Raw genomic sequence first — 22,534 nt, 5'->3', positions numbered from 1 at the left:
AAACCATATTTCATTTCTACTCAATAAGATTTCTATGTAGAGCAGAATAAGTATGGAAGGAAGGCAAACATCAATAGAGAAATAGAAGAAAATTTTTTAGAAATACATAAAACGAGGGGTTTTTAGGTTGGAAAAGGCCTGCTAAGGGTAGAAAATCATGGGAAAATCAAAGATCCAATATTACATATGTCTTTGTGAAATTTAATTAATTTCCAACATTTCCCACTATTATGGAAAGAAAATTGCTTAAAAAAGTTAATATGGTCAAAATGGAAATAAAAATATCTTCTGAAGAAAAATAGATCATATACAAATTAATAGAAATTAAATATGCTCTTGATAACTTAATAGTAAAGGAGAAACATGTTAAAGAAAAGCTTTCAAAATTCTAAGGGAAAAATATTTTGAATCCAGAATTTTATTCCCAGGCAAATGATATCTATTGTGAGGGCAAAATGAAAACATTTACAATTATAGGACGACTCACAAATTTGTCTCCCCAGAATCTTTATTGCATAATAACAACAGCAGCAACAGTAGCAGAAGCAAAGTGTTGTATTTCTTAATTGGCGCTTAACAGATGATGCATTTAATCTATAATTTAAAATGTTACACGAATGAAATGTCTCTATAACTCTTTCCTTTGTTTTACCTGAAATTCTGGTAACTTACTTTTTTAAAGTAAATGGAATAAGTTAATTTATTTAATGTACTGGAAAAACATAAATGTAGGAAATAGGGCATTAAATACATGATGTTGCATGGGTACACAAAGGAAATAAATTGTTATTCTCTCATTACATATATAAAATTATGCACTTTTTCATAAGTAATTATGAAGTGTCTCCCATAAGTAAACATAGATCTAAACCATTTTAACATGTCTATCATAATGTGTATGTATATAAGATATATAAAATATATACCTATTTTGCGTGAGAATATTTAAGTTCCACTCTCTTAGTAAATTTCAATTATACGATAGTACAGTCTTATCAGCTATAGTTATCATATTTTACATTAGATTCTTGAACCTTATTTATTTTAAAACTGAAAATTTGTACCCTTAATCATGGTATGTGATCCTTTTAATGTAATGTTGAATTCGGTTTGCTGAATTTTTTTTTTTTGAGAATTTTTGCAACTATATATTCATACTAGATGTTAATATTTAGGGCACTTGTGTGAAAAAATACTTATATACATATATGTATAAATTTTACACTTATTTGCAACCTTTCTATAAGTCTAAAACTATTTCAAAATGTAAAGTTAAAAATTAACTATAAGAGTATATACAAATATGCAATATATACCCTTTTTAGCCTATCTTCTATAACATTCTATGTAATTAAAAAATATTCACAAAATTGATTTAGTACTTATGTATTATTCAATGTCAGGCAGCTGGGGTGCATTAAAAAGAGGTAGTCGAAAAGAATTTGGTGATAGACTTATTGTGGTGATCATTTTGCGATATATACAGATATTGAATTGCTATCTTGTACACATGAAACTAGTATAATATTATATGTTAATTATGCTTCAACAAAAGAAGGATGGAAGGAAGGAAGGAAAAACTGTTTGAGGAAAAGTTTAAAACAAAAGCACAGGCAGGTTTTTTGAAATCCAGCAAGGATGGTTGAATCGCCCCACATGGGCTACCAACAGTGGAATAATCTTAACAACCTAGGCCTGAAAGACCAAGATCCCAAAACTGTTCTCAACCACGGTGAGAAAGTAGCTGCAGAAGATGGCCTGTGATATTCATTGGAGCAGTAAGTACAGCTACTGCCAGCCCGTAGCCTAGTGGGGTGGGAGCAGCGGGAGTGGAGGTGGACGCCCTAAGCAGTCATTCTTCGTGTTCTGCAGTATTCTAGCAGTGCATGTAATTTGCAAAGCCCAACAAGAAGCCAGAGGACAAGGTAGCCCAGTTTATGCATTGATCAACGTGTGCCTCATGGGCAGAGAGCAGGGAGGAGAAAGGTATAAAGTGGACGGACAGAGGCAAGGGAAGTGTGTTCAGCATACCTGGAAAACTCTGAAAGGACTTTGTCTTTCAGTATCCACAGTACTTATAATCACAGATTTAACATGAACCAAGCTTTATGTAACACCAAGCTTTATATAACATAAAAAACAAAATAATAGCAACCATCTTTCTGCATTTTAATGTGTTAACGATATGTGCTTTTGATTTCCATTTAAATCCACAGCATTTGAAATGTATTTGCATTAATAGAACATAATTGCAGACTTTTCATGAATTGGTTTGTCTTTTGAAAAACTGTGCAGCAATCTTGGGCAGATGACTTATTGTTATTTCTCAAAACATCTGAGGAATTTCTAAAGGAATAGTCTCAAACATGAACCAAATAACAGCATCAAGTAAACTTACCAGTGATTTTTCTTGTTATCTACTTTTAAATGCCACATTTTATTTAGCAAAAATAGTAATATTTTTTAAATGGACAAGAAAGCTCATTTTTATGTAACTTTACTTTTTACATTTTTAGCTTCTGATTAATTTTATTTAACCTGAAACAGCTGTTTTTTGCTTTATGCAAAGAAATATACCTGACATAAATTTTATTTTAAATTTTGCATTATGTTTTAAAAATACTGGAAAGCCTCAAGTGGAAAAGACTATATAGTCAATTATTTACTATAATGCAAAATTATTTTGAGATACCTATCCACATTTCATATATATGTATGTGTGTATATATATGTTTGTATGTATACACACACATATTTTATATATATGCAGACATTTCTAAATCACTATGTGCTGGTTAATTTTGTCAACTTGTCAACGTAATGGAGCCATGGAGTACCCAGTTATCTAGTCCAACATTATTTTGGGTGTTTCTGTAAGGGAGTTTGGGGCTGAGATTAACATTTAGATTGGTGGGCTGAGTAAAGCAGATTGTCCTTCTTAACGTGGCAGGACCTCATTCAATTGTCTGAGGCCCTGATTAGAACAATAAAGCTGACCCTATTCAAATAAGAAATAAATCTTTCTGCCTGACTGCCTTTAAGCTGTGACATTGACTTTTTCCTGCCTTCCCCCTCTAACTGAAACATCAGCTCTTCCTGGATCTTAAGCCTGCCAGTCTTTGGATTAGAACTACACCACTAGCTCTCCTAGGTCTCCTGTTGGCTGGTTCACCCTGCAAATCTTGAGAACTGTCAACCTTCATAAAGAGAGGGGCGGGGGGCGGGAGACAGGCAGAGAGACAGCAGAGAGACAAAGAGAAAGACAGAGAAACCGGAGCCAATAGGATGTACAAGAACAGGTCTGTGTCTCTGGAGAACCGTAATATGCACTGGATTTGACGGTGTGACTAGCCTATAACGATAACGCATAAGCAATTACTCTGGGAGACATAGGTATTTTAGGACTGGCTCAAAAAGGAAGGCATGGAAATTTTATTCGATCTTTGATTTCAGCTAATCAGTGTGAATGCTGGAAGTTTGATATATCAGCCGAGGCTGATTGTGGAGGCACAGGACAAGCATATATATATATATATATTCTGCCTAGAATTTGAAAATTTTTAGTATGAGAGTTTCTTCTCAATTCTAAAAGCATGCTTGCAAGGTCAATTGCTCAGTTTACTTTCAGAAACTTTCAACTATAAGCTTCACATCAGTGGTATCACAATATGAAAAACTAAGGATTCATTTAACGTCAACCTTGGCCAACCTTTGGAAGGAATGGAAAAAGAATATACAAAGAAAGTAAATTTGGGTTGATTGTTATAACCATCGCAGGAAGAGATCTCCACAGTGTCTGAAATAGTTCAGTATCAGAAGGAATAAGTCAGTGTGTTCATGCCTAGAAAGGCACACCAACAGTATTTTATGATGTCAAGCCCAGGGAAAGTCACAGCAGTGAAAGACGTGTCCCACAGGCGATTCCAGCGGGAGCCCGTACAGACTATTTTAATGTTGGTGCTGTAAAAGGAGGGTTTGACCTTCGGGAGTAGCACCAGAGACGTGAGGGGACAGTAACTATCTAGTTTATATTCTGAGGGGGCAGAAGAGTGAGAAATGAAAGTGAACTAGGGTGTGCAAGGGAGTGGGCAGAGCCGGGGCCGTGCCTGGCAGAAGTGACCCGTACGCAAACTTAAACTTGGGGCAGTGGAGGGAGGGGGTCGATTCCTAAAGGAGTTGTACTTACTTGATTTTTTTTAATCCCCTGGGCTTTGTGTGATCTAGTCAGATTTCTATACAGAGAAATATCAAGAAGGTTTTTTCTTCTGAATGATTGAACCGAACTCCTAACGAGCCTAACTATACATTTATTATTATTTTTATTCATCCTATCTATATGTAGGGAACTCAGTGGCTCTTCTGTGAATTGTAATATTGAGTTCTGTGATTTTTCCAAGTGAAGAAATGGTGCAATCCCATTTTGAGTATGTATAAGGGGATAGTTACGATCCTGACAAAATGCTTCTTTCAAGCTCCAGTGTTCACGTGTGTGCCCTCTGGTTCGTTTTATTTCTTACTTTCTACTGATGGCCTTGCCACTTGCCATCAATGTGTTGAAATCCTGCTCCTTCAAACAAGGATCATATAACTAGATGAGACAGAACTTAGTCTTTCCTACCTATTAGTTTTTGCAATTGAATCTGTATAAATTGATTTTCCCAGAAAATCAGAGGGCTTTGCCCTCTTGCATGATACTGCTTCCAGGTTGGTAATGGTGTCTTTATCATATCGGTGTTCTTTGGAATTCTGTAAAAATAAGAGATATCTTTTAACCTTAACTGCCCCTAGAAAGAGCCACTTTGCTTGGCGTTTTAGGTAAAATAATAATAATAATAATAATAATAATAATAAAAGGTTTCATATAACATAGAAATAAGATTGTCACTATGCTTACTGTGCAATATCATTCAATTTTTTTCTCTCTTCCACTTACCTCACTAATTTGGAATTTGTTCCTATTTCACAATTCTCTGCCTGCTATTACCTAAAGCTTCCCTGAGTGCCCTGAACAACGTGGCTTCATGGTGCAGTTGGGGTGAGAAGCAGATAGTTGTCATAAACAACAACAATAACAAAAAAATCATTTACGGAATAATGTGATTATTTTTAAGACGTCTCTATTATCTTTAACTCTTACATAAAACATTTTAATATCAAAACGTGTAGAAGGATGCAACCTCAGATTTTTTTTTAAATTAAAAAATACATTGAAATTATATAATACTTTTATATCTTCCTTTCAGTTCTCTTTGGCTTGATGAAAACCTTGACATTAATTGGTGATTTTTCAAAATTATATTGGAAAGCACTGAAAGAATAACATTGGCACTCAGAATACTGACATTCTCACAGACATTAAAAAAGAAAATAATTTGTGTTGTTTGTAGCAGTAACCATTCACGCCAAGACTGATCTACATTTAGAGAGAAATAGCTCAGTGGACTTTTATGGAGAAACTTATCTCCAAACCTCCTCTAAAGTCCTAATGTTATATGATTTCATATATACATAACATAACTCAAGATTGTTATCTGTAGCTTGTTCAATAACATGAGAATAGAAGGATGTTAGGAAAATATTGTTAAAGCCATTATATTTTAGAATAAGAATATGCTTAAACATTCATTAATTTTTTAAATAAAATTTTTAAAATGAAATATACCTTATATTGTCTTTAGCCTTTTCGTGTGATTATGTAGTACAATATGTCACATAGTCGATGTTCACTAAATAATATCCTGTACTCTCTTCTCCGAACCTGACATTTTAAGTGCTTTAGCAGCGTAATTTCATTGTCTCCGATCGAATGCAAATTTCATGTAACTTGTTCATTGCTTAAATTTCAGTTAAGAATACATTGTTCAAATAAGGTTAATTTGAAAAAAATGGTTGTTTCAAACAGTATGCCATGAAGGAAAGTGTTCTCCGTAAATATCTCATTGAGACGTATATTTTTAATGACCAAAGGAACTTATTAAAATTTTAGCAAATTAAGTTCTTAGGTTAGTACTATTCATAAAGTAATACATTGCTTTAACAATGAATTGAGTTGCAAACCTTATTTCTACCTGAGGGTTTTCATTATGTTTGGAACGTTGGACAGACGTTCTAGAAATATTGTGAGGCAATAAAATCTATGCACATAATATAATATAATACAATATAATATAATATAACTTCTAATAAGAACCAGATGACTCCTTACATAAAATGATGAGCAATTGCTGCTTATAAATATCACTGATTATATATTTTTATTAGAAGATCAGCAATTAAAATGGAATACGTAAAATATTTCCAACCTTAAAAAGTACCAATTTAGAGCAGTGCATATTTTTTTTCCACTACACAAAAGCACCTCTGAAGTTAAAATAAAATAGTATATATGCTTGCTGTCTGGAATAATATAGTTATTAGGTTTATGCTTATTGTTGGAATAGATGCTGTGGTATGCCTCCCAGATTACTCTAGCTTCCAGGAGTTTTGATTGCTGAAGGCTCAAAACTGAGCCCATCTCCAGAAATTGCCACCCCCCTAATATTATACTCATGTCCTGTGTAGCTCAGAGTATTACACATTTTTCTTTCATCTGTGAGGGAGTGGAAAACATTCGCTCCCTCTAACTTTGCTAAGACTTTCTTCATGCACAGTCAAAAGAGTTTGCAGCTTTAGATCCTTAACCAGGAAGAGAGAATTCTCAACATCTCTGTCGGCAGTTCCTTAAAGTTCAAACCTCGTGGACTGAGTCCTCATTAACTGTTTCTTTATATCAATAACTGCAGTCCAGCTTCACAAGATGCTAGAATTTGTGTTTTGCTAAGTTGCATTTTACATAATGATGATTGCGGCTGCATTTTATGCTGTAAGAGACGCTCTTAAAATAAGCGCTGTCTGATACATCCTGTGACAAAATGGGAGTGATGGGTATTAAAAGCCACGATGACTTTTAATGGAAAGGGCAGATTCTGGCCCCCAAAAGAATCTTTCCTTGCATATATTCATGAACTTTATAGAGTTAGCTAGACATTCCCTGACTTGAAGCTCATTTTTTTTATTTTCTATTTTGTATCTAAAAGAGAGTAAGTTGCTGTGTATTTTAGATTGGTTTCTATAGAAAGGGATAAGAAAATTCCATTAAAACTAGTCTTGCAGACAACTTATTTGCTCACTTTCCTGAGGAACACAGAAATAGAATTAGCTTGAGGTGGAATTTAAATATGGTCTTAATATTACCAGATCTCAATCTTTTTCTATCTTTTCTCTCTATTCTTTATTCATCTGCTCTAAGATGGCCTTATTCTAAGCTCAATGTAGTGGTTGCCTGTGATGATATGGCTACATTATTACATCCTCAAAATCAGGAGGAACAAACAAAACAAAACAAAAAGTATCTGTAATTGGTGGTCATATATGTCTAATTATTAATATTAATTTTTAACAGCTTGAGTTGTAAGCTTATCCAAGAATCAATGGGTGTGGCCAGGGGTTGGAATTGTAGTGTTTGGTTTGTCTGGGTTTCATTTCCACTACTACAACCAGTGTTATCTGAATCACATGGATGAGAATAGGGAAAGGGTTTTTTGTTTGTTTGTTTGTTTGTTTTTGCCTAAATAAAATTGGGAAGTCTTGAAATCAGAATAGGTGCTGAGGACTCACAAATAGTTACCATATAGTATAACTACGTATATGAAAGAGCAACATAATTTGTGAGAATTGTTTTTTTCTTTTCCTTTTCACATTCGGAAACATAACTTCCTACGTGAAGCAACACTCACAGTGGCATATTTCAGAATGACAAGCCATTTAGCATTGCTGTACTCACTGGTTTGGGAGGAAGTTTGGATTGAAACAGTTCTTGGAGCTGTACTACTGTGTTTGCTAACAAATTCCAAGAAGCCTTGCTTGCCCGATGGGGAGACAAATGACTTAAGAATTAAGAGGAACTTTATATTCACGTTTTAGAGATGACTGCAGGTTGCATGCTTAAAGAAGTTAAAAAGGGAGAGCTGACACTCAGTAGTAACCGAAAGAGTGTTTGAACTTGAGAAAAATGGGCTGCCTTTTGGGCATCTCAATCCAAATTCAACATTTCCCTTCAGAAACCAATGTTTTAAATCAATAACTCTGTCAATCCAGCAGATATTTCATCCACAATTTCCCCATAGTTATCTTCTAACACCCATATGGGCAATGCTGAATTTAATGTGACCTGTGACTTGGGCACTTTTTCTATTCTTGCTTATGCTCCTAAAAAAATTATAATTGCTCCCTCAGGGAAGCATTCAAGATATTCTTCACCAAATCACCCCTGTAAATGATAGACTATTTTAAAGCTCAAGTCTAACACAATAAAATGCAATGAAGTATAGTCAAAAAGACTTGAAATAGGTTGTGTAATGGAAAATTATGATCCTAGATTTCAATCTCTCTTTACTTTATTATCTTTAGGAACTCAAATCTTTATAAAATTTTTCTAAATGCACCCCCCCCCCCCGCTCATTTTTACCCTCACTTTTACAAGTTAACAAAATCTAATTAATCATAACAGATTTCTAAGTTAAAACACTACCTCGTGGGTTTGGCATTTTAATTGTATTTATTTGTTTACTTGGTCATTGTTAGTGTCTAAACCCCACAATGATTCCCTTTCTGGTGCTGATGCAGCACATGAAATGTTATCACTGAATTTTTAATAACTCGTTCTTTTAATATTTCATCTTTCAACTGCAAATATAATTATTTTGGAAATAATTGAAAAGCTGAGTTGTCAAATCTATTCAACTCTCCCATGTCAATCTGTTACATCTTATTCTTTCTGGCTAGTTAAAGTAGATGAGTCAAGGCCCCAAGAGAAAGAAAAGAAAAATTGAAAGTATGAAATGAGTTCAACATAAGTATGGAAATTCTCCTACATTTATGAAGTGTACATCTCTGTTTATTTTAGACAGTGGAAGATATTTATGTGTTGATAATGTCCAACTGTTGTTTGAGATTCTAATATAGTTTCTGCAAACTTGGCACAACATTGCGTATTTGGAAATCAAGGTAAAATCCCTACCATTTAAAAGTAGCTTGTTGTTACAAGGTGGCGATGTTGTGATCTGGGGATTGTGATATGAAGAGAGATAACAACGAATTTTTCTTACTCGTGATCCTAGGATTTGAGAACAAAATAATAACTTAATGACTTGGGAACACAGACAATAAAGATATGTCACCTGCCAAAATGTATATAATTTAATATAAAACTTAGGTAACAGGCAGGTATCACAAGCCCAAAACTCAATTTCAGAAAAATTTACCAATTTTCTCATTTACTTAAAGCAAATTCAATACAACTCCAATCCTTCTTTCCCAAAGGTATTGGAAAACTCTAGAACAGTAGTGGTGTTAACCCCTTCTGTCCTTTCTGAAGGTCACACAAAATCCAAGAGAACTTATGATATCAGTCGTATTTAGAGTTAAGGACAGTGTTTTAAAACAGACAACGAAGGAAAAAGTAGTTACACTCTCATACAAACGATAGCACCTCACAGCTTGGAGAATTGGAAGATCACTGTCCTTGATATCTTGAATATGATTTACAATATATTTTGCTACAGAAATGATTATATTATAATCCTGCACTAGTCAATTTAATATGGAACCTTCCAAAAATACAAAGTAATATCAGCCTTTTTTTATTTTCATATAACATGCAAATCTCAGAGCATATATATTCTTTCCAAATAAATGAAAAATCTGTATTCATTTATTTAGTATATTTTAATCAAGTTTGAAGGACACAAAAATATTTCACAAATTGATACTGGGGTATGAATCAATCAATATGTTTATTGCTATTTAGTTTTCAATACCTATGATTATGTAGCATGTGATAATTATATAACTATATTTTCCCTTTAGTTAACCACAAATTATAATTATAACAAATGGAGGAATAATATTAATACGGAAACGCTATATTATTTTTGTTGTTAATATATCATATTTAATATCACAAACATTAATATTAAGGCTAAAATCATGGCATTATTGATTTATAGAAGAATTATTTGTCCCCAACTCTTTCTAAAAAATAATGTGGACCTAATCTCACATTTTCTTTCGCTTTCCTCTTGAGAGAATTTTTCCTACACCAGGCTTTCTTGTTATCCGTTTGATATAAGAAATTGCCACTTTGAGGGGAAAAAGCTGTAACTTTGAAAATGTTATGTATTAAAAGTATACATCATTATCGTTTATTTGAAATTGCAGAAAAATAACAGTTATTCCAAACTGAGCCTAGTGATGGTTAACTATCCAATCATCGTCCTTTCCTACAGAAAGCACGTTTATTAAATCTGAAAGCATTCAGAACAAAAGAAAGTCATGCCTGAGCACATCTTGGCTGCACAATGTGCGATTTACTTAAACATTAAAGCTATTTTAGTTTCAGTCTCATCAGTGATTTCATGCCGTCCTTAGAGATGCTTGCCTGCAGGGCACCGTCACCAGGCCCAACAAAATGTAAAAATAGAAAATGTCACGCATTTCTACTATTCATCTAATTCTTATCTACTTTTGTTTCTTTTCCTGGATTTCCCAGTAATTATATGTTTTTGCAATCCCAAGTCATCTATCTTCTTGTGACTTTTGTCTCTGGACTTTTTTTTTTTTTCTTTAAAATCTGAGAGAAATTTTAAAACTATTTCACCTCAAATATTTGATTTCCAATTGTCTGTACACTGCTTGCTTAAGTTTCAAACTTCAATTATCTTTACAGTATCTTTTAAAATGTGTGTTACGTATTTTACCAACTTTTTTACTTGTTAAAAACCCTACCCAATATTTGTAGACATTCGGGCTTTTTGAAATTTTATTTTATTAAATGCAAAATATAAAAAAATAATCTACACAATATGTCACATATATGGCTAATATTTTTCTTTGTGAACAATTTAAAATTTTTGATGCATAGGAAATTTCCTGTATAAAATTTGAATCAATTTACAACTCGCTTAGCATAGATTAAAACTGATATAATATTTGTGCTTGGAAATTGGGGGTGGGTAATGCAAAAGTGGTATCTAATTGTTTTATTTTACATTCCTTTCAATACTACTGGTTTGAAGAGTTTTCCTTTTATTTTATGTGTACCAGCTAGCCAAGATCATCTGCAGCCTCATGACTGAGGGTCAGAGCAGGGGCAGAGTGCTCCACTGCAGTTATAAATTTCACTCAAACCAAGGCTAAATCCTGAGTTCATCTGTGCTCCATGAAATTTTTATTAAAAATACTTTTTTTTTAATAATTAGCATGAAGTATCTACCAAAATTTCTATCTATCTGCTCCATTGTTGTGATTTTGCTTCACAATTTTGCTTGGCAACGGAAAATTCATATTTTCCTCATTTTCAGTTATTTGAATTGATGAAATATATTGTTTATTTTTTATGCTCTTAAGTAGAGCAACACTTAAAGGTCATGTAGTAGGTCATATCAATCTCCAGTTCTTTTGTTATTAAGGTACCAATTCAGCATGGGTTCTGCTGTGGAAAACAGAGCAGATCCAGAGCCCAGTGCCACTCAGCCAGACCCGCAGGACGCGGCAGGATTCCTCCCTCCACACAGCGGCTCCGCGGCAGCTCTGTGCCTGGGGACTCAGTCTTCCTCAAAGGCTAGCAGAAGGGCCAGAGCATTCAACTCAGAAATGCAGAGACTAATATTTACTCTGTGGGACAAAATTGACCCTAAAAATCAGGAAACAAGCAGAAGCTGTCAGTTAAATACTTCTCACTTACTTTGAAGACTGTTTTGAGTTGTATTGACCCATCTCCTGGCCGTGAATTCTCAGAGAGCTGTAGCCAACTCAGTAGCGCATTAACTAAAAAAGTTTCTTTCCTTTCTTTTCTAATTCATTTTCTCTTCACCATTTTCTCTTGCTGCCTTGAGTCCATACTTCCGATAGGTTGTAATAGGATTTGTTTTCAAGGTTCCTCAGGCTGTAGGACTTGGTCACATCATTCTCACTCCTTCGCAGATCCCTCAACTCTCTTTTTTCTTTACTGTCACCCTATATTATCAAGTTACAATCCTGGCTAAATCTAACTCTGCCTACGCTAAGCCTACACTCATGCCATTGAATATTGATGGAAAAATGCATGAAACAAACTTAATTCTCAATTAAAATTTTCAATTTAATTTTAAATGCCAACATATTGGACTCCCTTGAAGAAATGGATAATTTTTTTTGAAGCATACAACCTTTTAAGATTGAACCAAGAAGAAGTAGAAAATCTCAGTTGACTAGTTACTAGTAAAGATATTGATTTAGTAATCAAACAAACAAACAAACAATCTCCCAATGAACAAAAGTCCAGGACCAGAAGGCTTCACTGGTGAATATTAACAAATATTCAAATAATATTTAATACCTGTTCTTCTCAAACTCTTCCAAAAAAAAAATAAAAAGGAGGAAACACTTCTAAACTCATTCTATAAGGCCACATTATGCTGATATCAAAACAAGACAAGGATACCACAAGAAAAGAAAATTACCAGTCAATAAATATTTCTGATGAACATGGTAGCAAATATCCTCCACAAAATATTAGCAAGCTGAATTCAATGATGCATTTAAAGATAATACTACATAATCGAGTAAGATTTATTCCGAGGATGCAAGGATGGTACAACATTTACAAATTGATCAACGTGATATAACACTTTAACAAAATGAGGATGAAAATCATACGATCATCATTTCATTAGATGCAGAAAAAGCATTTGGCAGAATTCAACCATGACTTTTTATAAAAACTTTCTCAACAAAGGGAGTATAGCGGGAATGTACCTCAATATAATAAAGGCCACATGTGACAAATCCATAGCTAACATCATACGCAATGGCGAAAAGCTGAAAGAGGTTTCTCTAAAATCAGATACGAGACAAAGATATCAACTCTTGCCGCTTTTATTCAACAAAGTATAGAAGTCCTGGCTGTCTTAAATGTTTAATTAACTCACTTTCTCTTTTTTAACTTTTTATGATTTAGTACTTTAACTTAAATCCCCTTTACAACAATGTGTTGCTGAATGGATGGAATGACCAAAAGTAATAAAATTTTTATAGTTTTATTGACCCATTACATATGATAATAATAAGTGCTTACAATATGACAGAGAGTACGCTAAGTGCTTTAAATGGATTTTCTAATTAAATCCTCAGCAACAATCTTAACTTGCTTGAGGATATAAGTATTTTGCAAATTTTTAAAAATTATTTCATGTGCTTTCTTATCTCTAAACAAGTATATGATTTTTTTTTTTTTTAAAAAAAACACCCCTTCAAAATTTTTCCTTGGCATAGTTCATTACATTATATATGTATACATTCAAAAATAAATTTGTCAAATTTATTTAGCTGACAGGTGTTCTTTTCAAATACATTTTTATGTGGCACAGAAAAAAGCAAAAAAATAATTGTCTGGTCCCTAAATAGCTGGATTATCTTTATTGTGCTCTTACTGTGTGTCAGGCACTCTACTAAAAGTTTCGCACATCCTTTCCTTTCCATTCCTGCCAATGTCTGTGAAATAAGTCTTCTTATTTCCATTTTATTATTAAGTACAGAAGTTCAAAGAATTTGAGTAATGTGACCAAAAGTTACATAGCTCAGAATAGTGCTAGGTTGATTTGATTTCAAAATCCTGGATCTTAAGCATGATATAAATTACCGGTCTTCGCCTATGTTCCCCGAAAAGCAGCAACTTCTGCCCACAAGTAACATGCCGGGACCCAACATGTAGAAATCGCTCTGCGGAGCTCCTCATCCCTGTAGCACTCAGTACTGTCTTAAGTTTCAAGCAAACTACACTGGTTCATGCACACACAAAACATGCCCACCATGTTTATTACACAAATTATGGATTTTAGGAAAGGTATTTCCTTAGAATAAATTGATACAAATCAGATGGAGTTTGTAAAGTGTTTGGTACTACACTCTATGAAAACGTTGGTTTATTACACTTTTCCCCACCGTGAAGTTATGCACCATCACCATTTGCAATGGAGAAAGAATTTTTCACACATTCTATAGAGAATATTTTCCAGTAATCTTACACTCATCATATATCTGATTAAAGTTAGCAAGATTATAATCAGCCAGAATCTTGAATCAATCACACATGGCAACCGTGCTATTCTTGAAATGCATGCATAAAACAGCCATTTAACATTGCTAACATTTGAAGTCTTCAGAAAAGCAGCTGTTTTAAAGGTTAAAAAAAATAATGCCTATAGCATTTTTTCTTGTAATTTGTATAATTTGTATACAATTAAATTCATGTAACTCAAGCATGTGTCATATCTCTGACAAATTATGAAATAAATGTTACTATAAATATAAATGAATATAATTCCAAGAGACATGTTTTATAAAATGCATGAAAATGCTCGATTCTGTAATTCATAATATATTTCTTGATTAAGTGAATTGAGAAAGTTTATCATAGAATGATATACATTTTAGGAATACTCATTAGCGTTAAATATGGTTTATAAATTTTAGATAACACGAAGCTTAAGAAATTTCATATTCACTAGAGACTTTAATAAAGTTTAAGATTCTGGGCACATTAACTGATAATTTTAGTTTTTTTACTTACTTTAAGTTCCAAGCACTTAGAACTAATCAGCTGAGAAATCCGAATCACTTATTTGGTATTTTTTAATTCTCTGCGATATTAAGACAATTACATAAAATATGCTAATCTACTGCATTTATGTCTGAAACAATAATTCTAAATTATGATACTGTGCTTAGTTTTTTTCTTTCTAGAGTCAACTCAGTTCAACTCAATATGACAAATATTTCTTTAGTATATTAGCATATTTTTAACCCAGTATCTTTCACTTCAAGGGAGAGTTCAGAAACCCTTGAGGTGATCAGCATACATGTGAGTCAGGTACTACAAGACTGTACACAATATCATTTTCCCAGCCTCAAGCTGATGTGGAGCTGCACCTACTTTCAAATATATGAAATGCACATACGTGTGCACACATACACACACATACACACACACACACACACACACACACGGGCATCTGCAGTAACAAATGTTTGCAAATATCCAGCTCCAAAATTAATTTCATGTCACTTATCTTTATGTTATTTTAAGCCAAGCTATGACCAGGGCCATAAATTACATGTATATTATTTTTGCACATTTTTATCTTTTTTGAACTTAGATCATGCTGAAACGTGGTATAATGTTTAGTTAAATGCATGATACATTTATTATGTTACGATTTGGTATGAGATGTGTTTACCTCAGGACTCTGGTTTTGAGTGTCAGTTGTTTCTGTCCATCATTGTAAATCTTTACAGTAGCTCCAAGATAAGACAACTTAGAAAGTAGGCCTTCCTTTTTTTTATCTTCTTTTTAACTAATTCAGGATACACTGCTAGCTTTAAATTTTTGAAAAAGATGTTATCTATAAAGTCTACAATTTAAAATCAAAACTGAGAAATTGTAAATAGCTACCTAATTGTCACAGTAACACATGGAAAATCTGTTCCCTTATTTTGTAAATGTTGTATATACAGAAAAATGTTAATTACCAACACTGAATGATATATAGGTAACAATCACATTCCTTTTACCAGATACCCTGGCAGATGGTCTTTTGGCAAATACTTTATTTTGATATGGAAAGAATGCAATCTGTTCCTGGACAGTCCCGAATTTGTGTCGCTAAGTAGGTAACTACTAGTTATGTCACCTTGCCAAGCGATAGCATTTAATTAATAAGTATTTTCAAATTTATGCTATTATCGCTCTCTAAAGACATTTAGAGTATAAATTTGAGATGAAATGGTGCTGGTTTATGCTTGTTGTCTTGATAGCAGCCCCTTTCACTCTGAAAGGTGTCCCAGGTCATATGGGACAGTCACCTGACAGACAGGAAGTTAACAGCGAGCCTGGCGAAGGGCATCCTGCAGGAGGCCGTAGCAGTCGAGGAAGATTTCGGAGAGTGGTGCAGTTTCCTAAACCAAAAGGACCTTGAAGTCCGAGGAAACAAGTAAAAGGTCATTCAGACGTTAGGTGAAAACGATCCTGTGCGTTCAAGTTACTACTTGTCCGGATCATACATGTGGCTTTTTTCAGTAGATAAAATTTTGAGGTTTATACAGGTTAGGGCATGTGTCAGTAATTTGTTCCTTTTTATTACCGAATATTATTTCATCGTACACCTTTATGGAATATTTGTAACCATTCACCAGTTAATGGATATTTGATTCTTTTCAGGTTTGGCTCTTACAGATAATGAATAATGCTGCCGTGAACATTCACACACATGTCTTTGCATTGACTTGTGTTTTTTATTTATTTTGGGTAGGTTCCTATGAGTGGAATTATTGTGACGTGTAGTGAGTTTAAGAAGCGGCCGAAGTGTTCTCCACGGTGGCAGTACCATTAGTGTCCCCCAGCAGCAATGCAAGAGGGTCCCTCTTTCTGCTCACCTGCTCCAACACTCGTGTTTCCTGCCTTGCTTTACTGTAGCCTTTCTAGTGGACGTATCATGTTATCTTAGTGTGGGTTCAGGTGCATTTCGCTACTAACTTGAGGGTGAACATCTTTTAATGTGCTTCTTAATCATTTTACACATCTTCTTTAGTAAAATGTCTATTCAAACCTTAGGCTTATTTTACGTGAGTTGTTTGCTTATTATTGAGCTGTGAAAGTTTTTTTTTTTTTTTCATATTCTGGATACAAATGGTTTATCAAATAAATATATACTTTGCAAATATTTTCACCTAGTCTGTGGCTTATCTTTAACTGATGCCTTATGAAATAATTGTTTATATCGAGTAATGAAATAATTGTTTATATTGAGTAAGTCCAAGTTAAATTTTACTTTTATAAATAATCATTTTCATGAGGAGTCTGAAACATCATTGCCTAACGCAAGATCATGAAGCCCCTTTTTCCTGTTACTTCGTAGATGTTTTAGTTTTAGGTTTTACATTTAGTTCTGTGATTTATTTCTAGTTAATTTTTTTATGTGGTGTCAGGAAAGGGTTTAAGTATTATTATTATTTGCTTTTGGGTATCCCAATTCTCCAGGCACTTTTATTAAAAATCCATCTGCCATAAGTGTATGGCTTATTGTTGGACTCTCAATCCTATTTCATTGATGTATTTGGCTATGCTTTTCACCAATCTATGCTGTATTGACTACTATAGCTTTATAGTAAGTTTTGAAATCAGATAGTACAAGTCCTCCCACTTAGTTCTTCTTTTTCAAAAAGGTTTAGAATATTTAGGTCCTTACCATTTCCATATAAAATTTAGAAAATTTTCGAAAAGATGTATACAGCTACACACCGAAAATATATCATCAGTTGCTTTCACTTGCTCTTGTGAAATAGTGTAATAGTTTTGTTCCTATTTGCTGTCCAAACTAGTTGTAATCTAGCTTTTGTTATTCTATCGATGATCTGTTCTTCTAAAATAATTCAATTTACAGTAAATGAAATCAATGGTGTTTTGTGTCTATTTGTAGTCTCTGATTCCTAATCAAAATTTGCACATGTAATTCTCTATTCTTTCTAGAAATTCAGTATTTTCTCAAATTTATGGAAACTATGCTGACATGAATCTCCCTACTGATGCAATCACATTTAAAAAACTATTAAAGCTCATTAAAATTTTTGACATTATAGTAAAAAAAACAGAAGATAATTGATTAGGATTGTCACCTGTTAGACAACTCCTGTCAGTTCTATATTAGATATTTTCAATGCTAAGCAGAACTAACTTTTAATCAAGATTGGCAAAGTAGTAAGATTAAGAGACTAGCTCTGTCAGATAAGGGCTGCTCATGAGTTGCTAACAAATTGGGAAACTTTCTTCCTTTTTAATGTTTTGAACTAGGGTTGGGGATTTGCAGCCTGTATAAAGCTTTTGTGCACAAAATTTGTTTGATAATGATGTTGAAATATTCCCTGAAACAATGAAATAAGCTAAAATTTTATATATTTCTTGAATTAGATGTTTTCTCAGTATTTTAAGAAGCAGACTTAAGATAGCTCTATATAATATAATATTGAATTACATTATAAATATTATATAATATGATAAAATAAAATGAAGATGTTTAAAATAATTTTCTATGTACTTGCTACCTTATCCAATGGCTTAAAATGTCTTTAAATCTTGGAACAAGAAATGTATCAATTCAATAATGTAAATGGCTTTGGAAATAACACAATATTATGGAATTTCCAGCTGCATCTTAGATATTATGTCTTAGATGTCAATTTTAGTATAGTCTCAGAAACTTTTTAGAGAGACTGATTTTTCACTGGATCCTCCAGAAAGAACACAGCCTGACACCACCTTAACCTTAGCTTGGTAAAACCCAGTCACACTTCTGACCTACAGAATTGGAAGATAGTAACTGAGTTAGTTTAAGCCACTAAGTTTGTGACAATTTGTTACAGATGAATGGGAAGCTAAAACATTTTGTACCTGGAACTTGGGCGTTACTGTAACAAACATGATCATGTGAAAGTGACTTTGGAACTGGGTGATGAGAAGAGACTGGAAGAATAGTGAGGAGTAAGCCTAGATCGCCTTGAGAAAAAAAGTGTTCGGACAAATACGAATGCTAACTCTGCTAGGAAGGACACAGCAGGAAATGAGTGTGTGTTAGAGAAGACACATATGATCGTGAACAGACTGTTGGTAGCAATGCAAACTTAAAAGGCATTGCCAGAGAGAGCTTAGGTGGAAATGACCTAGATGTCAATGGAAAATGAAGGAAAGCTAAGCTGAATGGTGGCCTAGAGTTATTGGAAAAGCAAATTTTGTAAACAACGAACTTGTGTATTTAGCCGAAGAGTTTTCCAAGCAAAGTTTGAAGTTCGCCGTAGCGTCTTCCTGTCGCTGCTTACAGTAAAATGAGAGAGGAAGTAGAAGAAGGCAGGAATTGTTAAGGGAAAAGGAAACGACACTTGATGATTTGGGAAATTCTCAGTCTATCCAGAGTGCAGAAATTGCTTAAATTAGGAGATATACCATCAGAACAGTGTGCTCTGTTCTGAAGGCCAAAGGTGTGGACATCCTTTAGCTAGCTTCTCAGAAGGGTCCAAAAATCAGTCTCTCAGCGGCCTCCTAAAAGATTGATCATGTGACTCCGGATCTTTTCAAAGACTTGAGCAGAAGCCAGGAATAGATAAAAGATTATTATTCCAGAAAGATCTGTGGGGAAGCCTCTTGTCCGATGGAGTGGATTTTTGTGACAAATGTGGAAGAATCACAAGGTTCTTGAGAATTATATACCAGTTGGACTGACAAGGACAGAAAGAAGATAAAATAAAAGACAGTTTTCATACTCTCAAAATTGTACAGGCAAGAAGTAAGCTGATAAAACTACTCAACTTAAAACACTTGCTAACCTTCAAGAAAAAGGAAGGATTACTTTCCCGGTGGAGCCGCAGCCTAGAGAGAGAAGCCTTGAAACAGAGAGGATTATTTATGGGCCTTGAAACCTAATAGAGTTTGACAGCCTAGAATTCGAAATTCCCTTTTTCCTTACCTTTTCTCCCTTTTTCAATGGAAATGTCTGTAACGGTTTTTTTCCTTTGCCTATCTTATCATTTTATTTCAGGAGCCAATAACTTGTTTCTTGTGTTTCGCAGGTTCATGAATGCAGCACCATTGTGTCTCAGGATGGATTAGATCCAGAGCCTGCAGATTTAGACTTACCTTCTTCCATCACTGCGTAAGTCAATTCCTTAAAAAAACATCTTTCTGTGTATTTACACAATTTCGTTGGTTCTTTTTCTCTAGAGAAGCCCAGTCCACATCTTAACATATTCTGTTTCAGACATATAATAGCTTAAAAAGAGAAAAATATAGAAACGTTACTATTACGTGACCTATTCCTTACCCCTTTTGGTGTGTTATTGTCGGTATACGTATTACCTCTATCTAGGTTATGAACCCCTTTTCGTAATTATTACTTGATAAGATTTCATGTTTGTATCGAGCTGAGAGAAGAAAAGAAGATAGATTTGTATTTGTAGAGTTAGCCACGTTAACCTTCTGTCCCCCCTTCTGGTTCCCGTCATGTCTTCCCATTGGTGTGGGTCACCGTCTGGCCATTTCCTCACCGTCACACGGCTTTGTCTCCTCTTCCTCCTTCGCGCTTTTAGTGCCAAACATTTTACATTTTTTATAGTCAAAAGCCCAACAATACAGTTATACGCGTATTATTTTATGTAATTGTACTCTAAAACCGTTAAGAGGAGTAAGGAGAAGAAATACGGATTTCTGCTCTATTTTATTTTTACCTACATACTTAGCTTTATTGACACCATTTTTGTGTGTGAATTTTAATTACTATTTTGTGTCACTTGCTTGCAGCCTGAAGATTTTTTTTTTTAGTAATTCTTATAAGGCAAGTAGGCTAGCAATGAATTCTCCTAGTTTTTGCTTATGACAATTATTCATAGTAGTTAGATTTATTATTGTTTTCTTAAAGATTTTAATAAATGAATTTTTAAATTTTCATGTTAATATTAATGTGATAGATAATGATAGATATAACTCACATAAACAAATGCTTTTGGATCCTCAGTAAGTTTTGAGTGTAAAGGTGTACCGAGACCAAAAAGTTTCAGAACTGTTCGATTACATGGTTAATAAAAAGTCAAATTTCTGTCCTCTAATGTGTCCTATATTGTATTAAATCTACACATGTCTCGTTTGAATTAAATTCCATGTGCTGTTACAAACTTTTGGTCCTTTTACGTAAAATCAATTTTCTGCTCCATCACTTTAAGTTGTTTAAAAACTAGATATTTCTGAATTCAAATCTAGTCAACATTTCAGTGTATTATGATAGCTATTTTATACAGAGCTAATACTAGATTTATGGTCTCTAAGAAAGAAAATATTGTATATATTGTTATTTAGTCTTCTTGAACTCCGGCAGTGCTGTGCCGCTATGCCATTAGCTCTGTCAACAAGGAGGTTCTATTACATCTCTTAGGTGTTTGCTAACAGTAAGGGGGGAATGACAGGGGACGACAGAGAGCGTACAATATTTATATAGTGCCACTTGTTTCGCCCATTTGGGAAATCAATATTTTAACAATTGTATTTTACAATACCCAGACGTGTGAGTCTACTGTGCTGAGAAAAACAGAGTTTATAGAAGTGGAGACTGAAAAACACCAAGTGTATAAAATTTCTTAAAAGTGTACATCCTGGAGCTATAAAGAGAGAGCTAGCATGCCACTAGCAGAAACTAAACCAGCCATGATCTTCCTGCTTCCCACCCCATGCGCATCGCGTTTTCCTTATGGTACTTGATATCCTTCCAGCGACGTTCTGCAAAGTAATAATATTAGACTGTGTTATTTAGGCTGTTTTTAAAAATCTAGTTTGAAAGATAAATTCTGAAATTGTATGAAGGGTATTATTTTTTTCAGAATCTTTTTATTTATTTTTTTTTGGAGAAGGTGTAGTTAGATACTGTCTGGGGATTTTATAAGCAGGCCCACTCAATCTGAGATGCTCGTTGATTGCGTCGTGTAGAGGATTTAGTTGTTTTCAGGTATGAGTTGTTCCATGTGCTCCATTCAAAGAAACTGATTTCTTTAGAGTTGGTATCTACGATTCCAGTGGTTCTTTCTTATTAGGCATTGAAATTCACAACCAAGTTGTACAACTGTGGGTTTTTTTGTTCTATTTTGTTTGTTTTGTGTGTTTCGTTTTGTTTATATTCTCATTTTTGAATAGGCAGTATTTGGAAAGGATGAAATGCAATGCTGATGGAGGTGGCCAATACAAAAAAAATGTACAAATATTAAAGGTTTGAACACCTAGTTCATATTGTATAAAAATTTGTCCAACCCATTGGTGATATAATTTAAGAGAATCAAAATATTTCTGTAGAAGAATGTCAAATGAATATGTGCTTCTTGAGGCAAGGGTATTGATTGTTGTGTTTTGGTTTATTACTGAAAAGAAGGCATTAGCAATGTCAAAAGGAATATCCAAGTGCTAACAAAAGCAGCAAAATATTACAACCATGATTATAACCGTAAGGTTCAGTATGTGGTAAGCTCACAAAGGTATTCAGCCTCCTCCTAGGAAAGGAATGGAAAATTGAGTTTTAGCCCTAGTCTTTGTTTCTGTTTGTCTCTTGCCTCTGACCTTAAAAAGATAATCAGTTCTACATTTTTGCATTAGCCAATCGGCTTACATGTGTTTCTGCCTAGTAGAAGCAGCCAAATCCACTCCTGACTTGATTTTGAGTTATCTGCACTTTTGCTTTTCACCATCATAACTAGTACGGCTTCCAGCTGAACTCATACAGGTAATATACATAAGTCCCTGTTAGCATCCAAAATATTCTGCAGAGTTGTACATGGATGAACCACTACTGAGTACACATGGTACCAATGCCAACTAGAGCTTGCTGGAGAACTCAGAGGCAAAGGGAGCACCAAAGCACAAATAATTCCAAAGCTC

The 22,534-nt window shown here is 34.0% G+C and overlaps 1 long non-coding RNA gene across 1 annotated transcript in view; it reads left to right on the top strand.

The window, feature by feature from the left end:
- Positions 1-22,534, top strand: part of LOC107516241 — a 600,835-nt gene that overhangs the window by 144,692 nt on the left and 433,609 nt on the right. Inside the window, exon 3 of the long non-coding RNA XR_001598236.2 lies at positions 19,693-19,775. This is a non-coding gene — a long non-coding RNA (uncharacterized LOC107516241). The remainder of the gene's footprint in view (positions 1-19,692; positions 19,776-22,534) is intronic.

Source organism: Rousettus aegyptiacus, unplaced genomic scaffold, assembly GCF_014176215.1.
Source record: "Rousettus aegyptiacus isolate mRouAeg1 unplaced genomic scaffold, mRouAeg1.p scaffold_m13_p_16, whole genome shotgun sequence".
NCBI lineage: Eukaryota > Metazoa > Chordata > Mammalia > Chiroptera > Pteropodidae > Rousettus > Rousettus aegyptiacus.
The sequence above is the reverse complement of the archived record's forward strand: the minus strand, read 5'-3'. Positions and strand labels throughout refer to the sequence as shown.